Below are 12,573 nucleotides of genomic sequence, written 5' to 3'. Positions count from 1 at the left end.
GGTGGCGGCTGGTCACCCAAACAAGTCATTCTCGCTATGTAAATCTTCCCCTGCGGCCTGACTGTCCTGCTGGAACTGGGGAAGTTTCTTAATGATGGTTCAGCTGAGGCTGTGACGTGTTTCACTCGTCTCAGGCCAAAGCAGCCTGCCTTAAAAGTCCCATACCACAATATTTTTTTCATAATCTTTTATGTCCTTTTATTGGGTTTGCAAAATAATTTGGGTTGCAAATGTCCAGAATGTCCTTTCTCAAGCCAGCTGATCTTTTACGCCTGGCAGTTGAAATGCTCGGATATCTCATTAATATGCAACATGTAAATACATTTTGCTCTGATTGGATCACTCATATTCCCTACTTTAAATATGGAAAACAACTTGGCTTTTATTGGTCCATAGCACGGCGTCTACTAGCGTCTAGAAGCTTAGGGCGGCCAAGCATTCATGGCTGCGCTGCGTCTTTCGATGTTTGAAAGGGAACGTGGGTAAAAAATAAAACAGAGGGGGATATTTTGAGGTTATGTTTGTCATCCTCTCCCATTGACTGGAATTGAACCTGCTGTGATGATCATTGGTGGTAACAATAAATGCAAGCTTTGCTATTTCCTCCACCACAGTTACATTAAAAATTGTAAATATAGTTAAGTATTGTTGTAAAACACAACATGGATGGATACGTAAAGACTGTGTTTGTATGGCTGAGACATGCTTGCTTAAAACCCAGAAAGGCCCTGTTGCTGTTCAGCTGAGTTGAGAGGGTGGGTACCAACCATGAAGTGATCAGGTACTTGAATATTAATTTTCCTAACTTTGTCACACCGTCGGTGATTTTAAATACTGTCTTTCACAAGGTGTTCAAAGGCTATTGCGTTCAGTTGACAAACCGCATAGATGTCAAACTTAAACCAGGTCAAAGACTCATTTTGACCTATGACATGCACAAAACAGTAGAAGGAAATTTATTTTTATGGCATGGGACCTGTAAGTATTTATGACCTACTGTCTGCTATGACCTGGTATGTATACACCAGTTATAAATGTAGCCAAACAAAACTAACAAGCAGCAAAAGTTTCTAAAAAAAAATACAAAATCCAGCGTGGCAGTGCCCTTTAATTAAAGCATGACTTTGCCTGATGCTATGCTAAATTGTCCACAAAGCAGTTTGTTACAGCATATTACTCCAGTTGCAGAGAGGTTTGCTCTCTCTTGATTATAACACATTATTGTTAACAGAGCAACAAGCTGTGCAAATCCCCTCCAGCTGCACCAAATCATTTAAGAGTCAACTCACTACACTTCTCTCTATAGAGTGAAAACAAATTATTTTTTTGCTGTGGCTAATTACAAACCGAGAATTTGAAAGTTTCTGCATGTGTTGTCACTGACGCTAGTTTTCCTTCTTCTAAGTGCAAAACTCCAATAAGAAAAGTCATAGAGAGACATAAAATATTAAATATGACTACACAACTAAAAATATTAAAGTAAGTAAAGTGGAACAGATAATAGAGATGATGTTTGTTTTCAGAGCTTTTTGGGGAGGTAAATAATAGGCAGTGTTTTTTTTCCCCCTTTTACATCCCCTTTTGTGCAGGACAATGTGTGAGACTGTGTGTGTGTGTGTGCGTGTGCGTGTGTGTGTATCAAAGTAAAACATGAAAACAGCACATCTGACTGCAGCTCAAACACCATTTAAAATGTAATTTAACTTCTTTCTCTGTAGTTGTCTATAATCCTTCTCTCGTGTCGTTCAGGTTTATCAGCAGAACATGCCGTCAGTGGTATAGTCTGATAAGAAAATAAAAGAGAATAAATTCAATGCGAACAATAAAGGCCTGATTTAAGGGATTATCCTCATTAGGCAGAATTACGTTAACGGGAGATCTGTACAACTTGACAAGAACCAACAAGAGACCACGCGATCCTGGCATCACGTCAGCAAAGATACCAGTGAACTAACTTGACAGTTCCCCGACCCACAAGTAGTCAGAAATCATTACTTAACTAATACATGAGAACTCTCGTAGTCATTATTATATTATTATGTGCACACTCAGTAGTCATAACTAAATTATTATTTTTCCCTGAACGAGGAGCATCGAGCCTGGTTTTCAGATATGTCCTCTCATCCAAGAGTTTTAGGTCCAGCTGCTCTTTTTTTTAAAATCTTTCCTTCGACAATCGTGACAGAGATGACTAAGAACCTTCACTAAAACATTACAGGAGTGAGATATGAAAGGAGCTCTTTCTCCTACACCTCTTTTACATCTGCCCTCCTTTCTCTCATGACTGCATATCAAGGTGAATGGCCTGGCAAATATCTGTAATATACCAAAGCTTGTTGTCATAACAATAAAGTGAGTGGGATTTGACTCCATTGAGATTGCTGGTCATACAGTGAATATAAAATTATATATAAAACGTGTGTTTTATATATAATTAATTAATCATGCCAGGAGAAGTGACAAATCATTTTGCAGTATTGGAACGAAATATTTAGAATTTTAGAACATTGTAACCAGGAGTTTAATACCTAATCGTTGTTGACCAAATGAGTGTAGCTGTTAAAAGAAAATCCTGGATTAGTGGTCTGTTATCGCTCCCAACTGTGAGTGTGTACATTTTTTGTACCTTAGCTCTTTTTTGCAACACATTTAATTTTAACGTCTTGGCAATTCAATTTGTTTAAATTTATAACTGTGCGTGGATAAATCAGAGCAAGGTAAATATGAGCTGACTAATTACTATTTGTTAGAAGCCAAAAGGCTTTAAATCGTAAGGTTTAACTCCTTCATTCTAAAGGTTTAGGAGCTAAATATACACCTGGATTAATCACATAAAACCAGTGCCTCGCTCAATTTAAGATATTATAGTGCAGTTTTGCCCTTCTTGGTGTGGTGTTTTATTATTCTGCTCCCAGCTGGGAGATTCTAACAAACAAGCATCTAGAGACTCTGAGGTTCTAATTAGTCAAAGTTAAATGAGCTAAACACTTAATGTCTGTCTGAAAATATAAAGGCGAAAGCACATACTGTATTACCGTGATCACAATCAAAAAACAGCTGTCGACAAATTGAGCCATTGCTTTTTTTTTTTTTTTTTGGTGTCCCTGCATGATTGCAACGTGCTAACAAAACAAAACAAAAAGAATTGGAGATTTTCTTTTATCCATCCATCCATCCATTTTCTGAGCCGCTTCTCCTCACTAGGGTCGCGGGCGTGCTGGAGCCTATCCCAGCTATCATCGGGCAGGAGGCGGGGTACACCCTGAACTGGCTGCCAGCCAATCGCAGGGTTTTCTTTTATTCAACACCAAACCTTGGCTTTCCATGACCTGACAGCAAAGGCTGCACTAGAAGACGAAGAAGTTTTTTCTATTCTTAAACCCCAACTGGCAGCTCTAGACCTCTTATCTGGCCAGCCTCGATTCAGCTGGAGTCATTGTGACTGCCTGCCTTGCGAGCATTGTACTGCAAAACAACATCTGTCAGACACAGTGGCAGCATGGAGAGACATATATCGATTTCTAAAGGCTTCTTTATACTCGCGCAGCCAACTTCACTGACAGGCAAGCGAGCTGACGTCACTGCGGCTATCCCGCGCGCAGTTTTGAAAATGTACTGCAGTTCACTTCCAAGTCGGGGGTGTCGCTATGGCTCGTATTGGCTAGGACACCACAGGAGGGAGTTTCCTCTGCATTTTTTGGGCATTTCCGGTAACCGTTTTTACATTCCTTTCCGTAACAAGGAACAAAGCAACAACAATGGCGACTGTGGAACAGTGCCTGCTAGAACAAATGGACGTAGATGACCAGATGATACATTTAATTATGCTGCAAAATCGGTCAAGAAGGCGGCGGCGTAGATGCCATATAGAACCAAGGGGCACGCTGAGTCACAGCATGTGACTAAAACGGACCAATCACGAGAGATTATCTCCGCGGCACTCTACGTGCAGCAGCAATTTTTGCCATGTGCGCGTTAAGTGACGCAGAGGGGCCACATGGGCCAATTCGTCTGTCACGTGATGCATTGCGGGCGTTGTCGGCCGCGTGAGCGCGGGAGTATAAATAGGCCTTAAGAAGTAAGTATAATGAGGGCATGGAAAATGACTCTTCAGATGTGACTCTTATTAATTAATGGTGTCTCTGCTGATGTTTGATTGCAGCATCTCTCCTCAGCACTGCAATAAAGTGCTGCTGAATATAGAACTCCCCCACAAATAATGCTGAGTGATGATGGATTTGACTGCAACACGAGGGAAGCTTAGGATATTTTGCAATAGTTCTAAGTGTCATATATTTTAAACTGAAAATTATATGTCTGCAAGAGTAGGAGTTACATCAAAGACATATTTTTTGGGGCATCCTTTGTGAGAGGTACTTGCAGCTCCATTGGTATTCCCCAAAACACAAGATTGTGCCTTCTAGAAAGATCTTTACAGTGTGAGATCAGACTAGCTCACCTGCTGTGATTCCCGTCTTCCTCCATGCCTGTAATAATGAGATGCAAATCATTTACAGCAGTGTGGCTCACAACCTTTTGTCCAGTGAGCCTGACTGGGATGACCGCAAGGTTGTATGATGACAACTCAATTAAAGGATCCCTCTGAACTAAGTAATTATTTAGTAATCTTTTCAGGAAGACTAGCACAGTGCTGGGACAGATCAAAACTAAATTGCATTACCTGAAATTTCACTTTTCAAGCGAGTAACCACAATACTGTATTAGAATCACCTATAAGCGTTTTACAGGCCATTTGTAAACTACTATTACTACTACCACTGCAAACTCCAACAATAATAAAGAAATTGATAAATTGATACCTGACAGTGCCAAACAGCATCTTTGATCCAGCTTTTGTAATGGATAGAATTACAAAGATCGTGTAGCTCTACCCAACACTGTGACCTGTGTGAAAATGTCGACATTGGTTTACGCTACAAAAATGAACTGGTCACAAAGAAAAGGCTGAGACAATGCAAGGCAGGAAAACAAGTGATCAAAATGAAAATGCTTCTACTGGGAACAGCACCATGCGATTACAAGGCAGGAAAACAAGTGATCAAAATGAAAATACTTCTACTGGGAACAGCACCATGCGATTACAATCCAACAACAGTCTGCCCCTTACACGGAAGCTGCTGTCAGGCACCATAGTTCTGAAACTGAAGGGACGTGTTTGTCAGTGCACTACCCAAGCTCTGCAGGGGATTGGATACTACACCAAAGGCAAACGCGGCAGCGAGCAGACAGAGCTGTCACTATCTGCGTTTAAATTGTGGTAGACCAGCCTAAGTGGTGTTTGGATTGGAGCTATAAACTATGATGTGATAAATTTCATTTTTAATGATTTTTCTCAACCACTTTTTTCTCATGGCTCATTTCATACAGTTGCTTTTAGGTGTGCTATTGTGGTCATTACTTTAGCTGAAAAAGTCTTCACCCTCTTCTGGTCGTTTGTCATCAAGATTACATGAAAACTACTGGACCATCTAAATTAGATTTTGTGAAACGGAGCATTGTGGCCAAAGCACTCACCTACTAATACCGATCCCAATCCAGAGTAAACGGCAAATTTAGCCTGGACCATTCTAAAACGTTTTTATAAAGTGCTAAAAAAAATTATTTGCCCCTTCAATTTTTTTGTAACAATTCTGAGGTGGACTTGCTGATATGTTTCAGGACGTGCCCTGCTGCATAATCTAAGAGTGCTTGGTGTTGAGGGTACAAACTGATTGATGGCTGAAAATTTGCCTTCCGGATTCGCTAGTAGCATTCCTTGTTCCATTAATCACAGAAAGTCATCCAAGTTCCTGAAGTAGCAAAGCAGCCCCAGACCATCACAATGCTACCACCATCTTCAACTGTCGGCATGTTTTTTTTTTTTTTTTTTTTTTAAATCAAATGCTGTTTCCAAAAGGTTCAACATTTATCTCGTCATTCCGCAGAATATTGAATTTATTATTTTCTATAGTAAGATATTTTTGTGGCAAATGTGAGACAATTCTTTGTGTTCTTTTTTTTCCTGTCAGCAGTGGTCAGCTTTGAACCCTCCTATGGATGCCATTTTGTCCCAGTGTGTTTTGTGTCTTATGGTTGAGTCATGAACACTGGAGGCCAGTGAGGCCTGCAGTTCTTTGGATGTCATTCTGTTTTTCTTTTGTGATCTCCTGAATGAGTCGTTATTGCACTCTTGGAGTAATTTTGGTTGGCCGTCATTCCTGGGAAGGTGTGCCACTGTTCACTTTTTTCCATTTGTGGATAATGGCTCTGACCATAGTTTGCTAGAGTCGTGGAAATGGCTTTGTCAGCTTTTCTAATAATTGGGCTTTCTCTCTCGCTCTCGTACAGTGCAGACGCTTTTTTGCTCACTCTACTTGCTTCGCCTCTGTTTGAATTTTTTCTTGCTGATAAGCTTGTTCTTATTCTAAAAAAGGTTGTTTTTCTTCTAAAAAAATAGAAGCAGCGACTCCTGGATATTTTTAAACCTGTGGGACTGTACTCTTTTTGTTCATACAGTCAGTTGTTTCCATATTCCAATATTTTTTGATACCGTCTCACCATTAAGTGAGTGTGTCTTGCTAATTCGCACGAGCCTGCTATTAGCAACAAGACCAGCAATCAAGATGCCTCCCTTTTCCACTGAGGATTATCACGGATTGCTGCAGAGGATGTCAAACCTGGAAACGAAAGTCCACCGTTTTGAAGTGTATGTGGATGTAAATGGACAGTCGAGGAATGAAACCACTCAAAATGGTGAGCAGAAGTGTGCTAACAGACAGCCACTTAGCTCAACAAAGAGGACGGATGTGGACTGTGGAAACGGTCATGGATCATCCATCAGTTCTCCCTGGAATTTACTGGGAGAAAAGCCCAAAGATATGGAACAGCATCTAAAAGGGAGGAGACAACACCAGCAGATTACCGAGGAATCCAGCTGGCCTGCGTTGCGTGCTGCTTCAACCCCGAGTAAGCAGCCGTGGACAGTCGCCACAGCGAAGGACAAGAATAAAGGACGCAAGTCAATACAAAACATTGACATCAGACCTAAAAATAGATTTGAACCACCTTTACCAGACCCTGGCCAAGAATGCTCATCCCCCACCACCACTGAAAGGTATGAAACTAAATCATACAAGAAAAAAATGGCACCCCAAACGTTAATAGTTGGTGCTGGAGATGAACGTTTCAGTAGGGTCAGTCAATTAAGTAAGTGGCTCAAAGAAGTGTGTACTGCACTATCCTTGAATTTCATTGACAATTTCCGCTTTTTTGGGGAGCGCAGACATCTTTACAAGGGAGACAGTTTTAAGTTTTTGGCTACCAACATTTATTACTGTGTACGTCATTCAGCGGCCCGAAAGGAAAACACTGGGTTTGTTGACACGGCTGAAAGACAAAAAGATGCAGTTGTGTACAAACAATCGGAGGAATAAGCAAAAAGGCGAACATGAGGCGCAGATGGATTTATCAGCGTCACTCAACCAATCGGAGGAACGAAATGAGATGTGGCAGCACTTTCAATCTCCCACACCCCTCCCTGCCCATTGGAGCAAAGCCCAATGTAAAACTCACTCTCTACTTGCCTAAATGCCATGTTAGGTCTGACGGACAGGGTGAAGGCTACTGTCAATATTGGAGTCAAGCCCACACCACAACAAGATCTTCCTCCCAGCCCCTCTCACCTGAAACTACCGTCCACTAAGATGCGAAGGGCCCCTCCTCCACCCATGAAGAATCTTATCTGCAATTCTGACTGATATCTGCGGGGTCTTGTCCAGAATAAGTCAGACCCCGATGGAGAGCAAGCATTTTCCATACCTGTAATTACAGGTATTACAGGGGACAGAAAGTTGGTCAAAGAAATATGCCTCAATAAAAGTACTACAAACTTAGTGTAGCGTTTATTGGGGGACATAGAATTTTAGCTTAATTTAGAAGAAAACGATGAGTTGGAAGCGGCGCCTTCGTCACTTCCGGGTTATTGTAATTTTAAATTACAGCGTTATAAATCAAGATCTTTGATAGATATGTGAGGCCCCACGTCATATTTTTACATGTTTAACTTGAGGCGAAATGACGACAAACCTTTATAATCAGTCTCTTAACGGAAGGTGGCTACATTTTAAGAATTTTGAGTTCTTGACTTTCTTGAGGTTTCGTTCTGAACCCAATCACACATATAATCAATGCAAGTGGTGAATTTGATAGAAAATTGAATAATAAAAAAGGCTTTCTACAGGATAAAACACAGACAAACACAAAACAAACAAGATATCTACGAACATTGGCAAAGGAAGGGATTTGTGACGTGAGATGAGCTGAATGGGCGTGTAGTGAATGCATATAGTTGAGGACTCCTGGTCTCATTAATATAAACCCAAATATGCACTAATCCGTACTTTTAGTAGACCGCAATGTTGGATTTACGTGGAACACGTTTGAAGAAGGCGAGTCAGTCTCCCGAGTGTTCGGCCGGCCCGATGGATTCGGGTGGATTCGACGGGAGGGATGAATGGAAAAACAGGAGCAGCAGGAGGCCAACGAGTTCTCAGGCAGGACGTCTCGGGTGACGTTCGGAGTGGGCGCGCTGTGTCCTTCCACCTTGGGTGAGGTGGGCGTCCTGCCTGGCGCGATCGTCGGCGAGTTGGTCGGAGTGACCAAAAAGACCTCTGCACCAAGACTCAAACAATCTTCTCAACTTCTCCCAGCTCCGGCCCCTTTTATGGCCAGAGCGGGTCAAACAGGGGGGGTTTACCCCCCACCCCCCTCCTTTTCTACCACCTTTGGGAACACAAAGGGGTTGGACTGCCTTTTGGCGTTATTTTTCCATTCTAGGATTATTTTGTGGTTTAAAACCAGTGGAATAAAATATTAATTATTGAATTTAAGATAACTAGACCATTTTCCCACCCTGCATTGTTCCACGTTCATTCTCTTTCATACCTGTAATGAATGTTTCAAATGTTTTGTGGTGTGGAAGACATTACTATTTTGACATTTGTGGCGTGAGGTGAGACATTCCATCTGGTTCCGTTAACAACAGATTTGACGTTAGACATTCAAGTTTGCAGCAATACCGTCACAAGTGGCGTTCATGTAAAGTTCTTTAAATATTGATTCCCAGTCGAGTCACAGACTGTCTTATGAACCCCTGTCTGTAGTGTCGCTCCGTCGCCCGTGGGTGTCGCTGTTGCCTGCAAGTAGCAGGTCTCAGCAGGGTGGAGGCGTCGCTGCGGGTCCAATCCTTCGACTGGCGGGGAGTTCATTAACTTAGCGTTCGGGGGCGAACCCAGCATCCGTGGGTCTCACCTTTAAAGTCTCAGGCAGATGTGATTCACTTAGCGTCGGCATGGCAAAGCAAATGTCTGTGTCTTGTTGAAGATAGTTTATTGTGTTAATCCGTTTCGAGTCTGCGTGTGACTGGAGTTCCAGTCTACCTCGGCGGGGAGTGGCGCGGGTGCGAGGCTGGGGTGCCGGGTGGCATCTTCTGCGTGGCATAGTGAGGATAAAATGTGAATCTATCAAACCATTGTCTCCATTTATCTCTGCGAGACGAGCTCTTTTTAATATCAGGTCACTGGGTAATAAACCAATGTTGATTAATTACATCATTACAACCTATGATCTGGACTTTTTGTTATTAAATGAAAAGTGGTTAACAGAAAGTAGCTGTAATAACATTTTAAATGAGGCAACACCAGCAAATTTTGTCGAAAAGGGAAAAAAGGCAGTGGTATTGCTGTTATTTTTAAGAAATTATACTGGGTGATTTTAACTCTTTTGAATATCTCAGTTGTTTTAGTTAAAGGAGACTCAAAGGTTGTTGTTTTAATAATTTATAGACATCCAGCATACAACAGAAATTTTATGGAGGATTTTTCATAACTATTTTGTCATAACGGGAGACTTTAACATTCATTTTGAGAATAACATGGGGGAAAAAATCTAAAGAACTCTCTGCTATACTAAACACATTTGACTTCTCTCAACATATTAAGAGTCCAACCCACTCTCAAGGTCACATCTTAGACCTAGTCATCTCTAAAGATGTTGAAATTCTATCAATTGACATTAAGGATATAGCTATTTATGACCATCCATCCATCCATTTTCTGTACCGCTTATCCTCTCTAGGGCCGCGGGGGTGCTGGAGCCTATTCCAGCCATCTTCGGGCGAGAGGCGGGGTACACCCTGAACCGGTCGCCAGCCAATTGCAGGGCACATAGAAACAAACAACCATTCGCACTCACATTCATACCTACGGACAATTTAGAGTCTTCAATTAACCTACCATGCATGTTTTTGGGATGTGGGAGCAAACCAGAGTACCCAGAGAAAACCCACACAGGCACGGGGAGAACATACAAACTTCACACAGGCGGGGCTGGGATTTGAACCCCGGTCATCAGAACTGTGAAGCAGATGTGCTAACCAGTCGTTCACCGTGCCGCCTTTCTGACCATTTTTGTACATTCTTTGAATTACAGATTCTTCCAAAGGTTCAGACAACCTCAATGTCCATTAAGACAAGGTACATAAATGAAAGTACCGCCACTAAGTGTATGGCGACCATAGCTGTGCCACAAACTGTTAATGCTGAGACAGTTGATGAACTTTTGGATAATTTCACCTGGAAAATGTCAAATGTCATGAATGCTGTTGCTCCTATTAAAACTAAAACATTCTTGAGGTGACCTAGAACACAGTGGAGGAGCACTATGATGGTAAAGACCTCTAAATCAAAGTGTAGGAAAGGAAAACGTAAGTGGAGAAAAACTAAACTCCAAATTGACCTCTGACCTCTACAGACAAAAGTCTTTGTAATTTTAACCTAGAGTTAGTCAGGGCTAGACAGCAACACTTTTCTGAAATCATCAGTAAGAACTTCAACAATACTCGCACTCTCTTTGCTGAGGTTGACAAGCTCACGACCCCCCGAATCAGATAGATCCAGAACTCCTAACAGCTGATAAATGCAATGAATTTGCAATCCATCAGGTTAAATATCAGCACAAATCAGCAAAATGATAAAATGATACTACATCTGAAGCCACCCAGGAAAAACTCTATTACCATGTCAGAGTGTGATACAGTTGACCAAAAAACTGAAGAGAAAACAGTTCAGTACCTGAAACCATCAACGAGCTGTCTTGACTCAATACCATCTGACTTTTTCAAAGCTATTGCAAAGTCTGTGCTAGCAGATTTGCAGCAAATAATCAATTGCTCCCTTCAGTCAGGCGAGTTTCCTGAAGCTCTTAAAGCAGCTGCCATTAAGCCTCTTTTAAAAAATAGAACACTGGACGCTTCCATGTTAGCAAGCTATAGACCCATCTCAAATCTCCCTTTCATAGCCAAGATTGTCGAGAAAGTTATTTTTAATCAACTCAGCAATTTCTTGAACTTAAATGGACTATTTAACAAATTTCAATCAGGTTCCCGAACTCATCACAGTACAGAATCTGCTTTTATCAAAGTGCTAAATGATATAAGGTTGAATACTGACTCGGGAAAGTGGTAAATTCTGGTCTTGCTGGACCACAGTGCGGCTTTTGATACGGTAGATCATAATATACTGCTGAACAGGTTGGAAACGTGGGTAGGATTAAATGGAACAGTCCGTAAATGGTTCAGTTCCTACCTGGAGGAAAGGAGTTATTTTGTAACCATTGGACGTGTTCAATCTCATCGAATGGCAATGACCTATGGGGTCCCTCAAGGGTCAGTTCTTGGACCCCTCCTGTTCAGCCTGTATATGCTACCGTTGGGTCACATTCTTCAGAACTTTAATTTTGATTATCATAGATATGCAGATGACACACAGTTATATCTAGCAGTTTCTCCAGATGACTATAGTTCAATTGAAGTGTTGTGTCACTGTCTAAAATAAGATAAATAACTGGATGAACCAAGATTTTCTTCAATTAAACCACAACAAAACTGTTTTTGGCAATAAAGAAAAGAGGATTGCTGTTAGTAAATACCTGGAGTCACTCTCTTTAAAAAACAAAGATCAAGTCCGAAACCGTGGTCTTCTGATAGATTCCGACCTGACTGTCAACAATGATATCAAATCAATTACTAAAACTGCCTTCTACCACCTGAAGAACATATCCAAAGTGAAGGCTTCTGTCAAGCAGACCAGGAGAAGCTCATCCATGCGTTTATCTCAAGTAGACTTGACTATTGTAATGGTCTTCTGACTGGACTTCCCAAAAAGAGCATTAAACAGCTGGAGCTCATTCAGAATGCTTTGAGTAACATTGAGTTACGTTGTGTATGAAGTGTGCTATATGTCACATTTCTGTGGGGCCAATTATTTATTACTCATGCACTCACTGTAGTTGTCTTGCCATGCTGCACTATTTGCATATACTGGCCACTCATGCCAGAGTAGCATCTGCTCCATTTGCACACTGATTGAGGAGTATCTGTAACATTTGCACAACCAACATTGTCCCAGATTATCGCACTACTCGTCACTTTAAACCGCATACACTCCTTGAAGTCTCAGCGCCCTTTGCACAATGGTCATTGCACCGGACTATTGCAATATTAGTCATTCGAACTGC

At 41.5% G+C, this 12,573-nt stretch overlaps 1 protein-coding gene across 3 annotated transcripts in view; it reads left to right on the top strand.

Moving 5' to 3' along the window:
* gpc5a (glypican 5a) overlaps positions 1-12,573 on the top strand; it is a 185,863-nt gene that overhangs the window by 125,977 nt on the left and 47,313 nt on the right. The window lies entirely within an intron of this gene.

The sequence above is a fragment of the Phycodurus eques genome, chromosome 2 (genome assembly GCF_024500275.1).
Source record: "Phycodurus eques isolate BA_2022a chromosome 2, UOR_Pequ_1.1, whole genome shotgun sequence".
Lineage (NCBI taxonomy): Eukaryota > Metazoa > Chordata > Actinopteri > Syngnathiformes > Syngnathidae > Phycodurus > Phycodurus eques.
The sequence above is the reverse complement of the archived record's forward strand: the minus strand, read 5'-3'. Positions and strand labels throughout refer to the sequence as shown.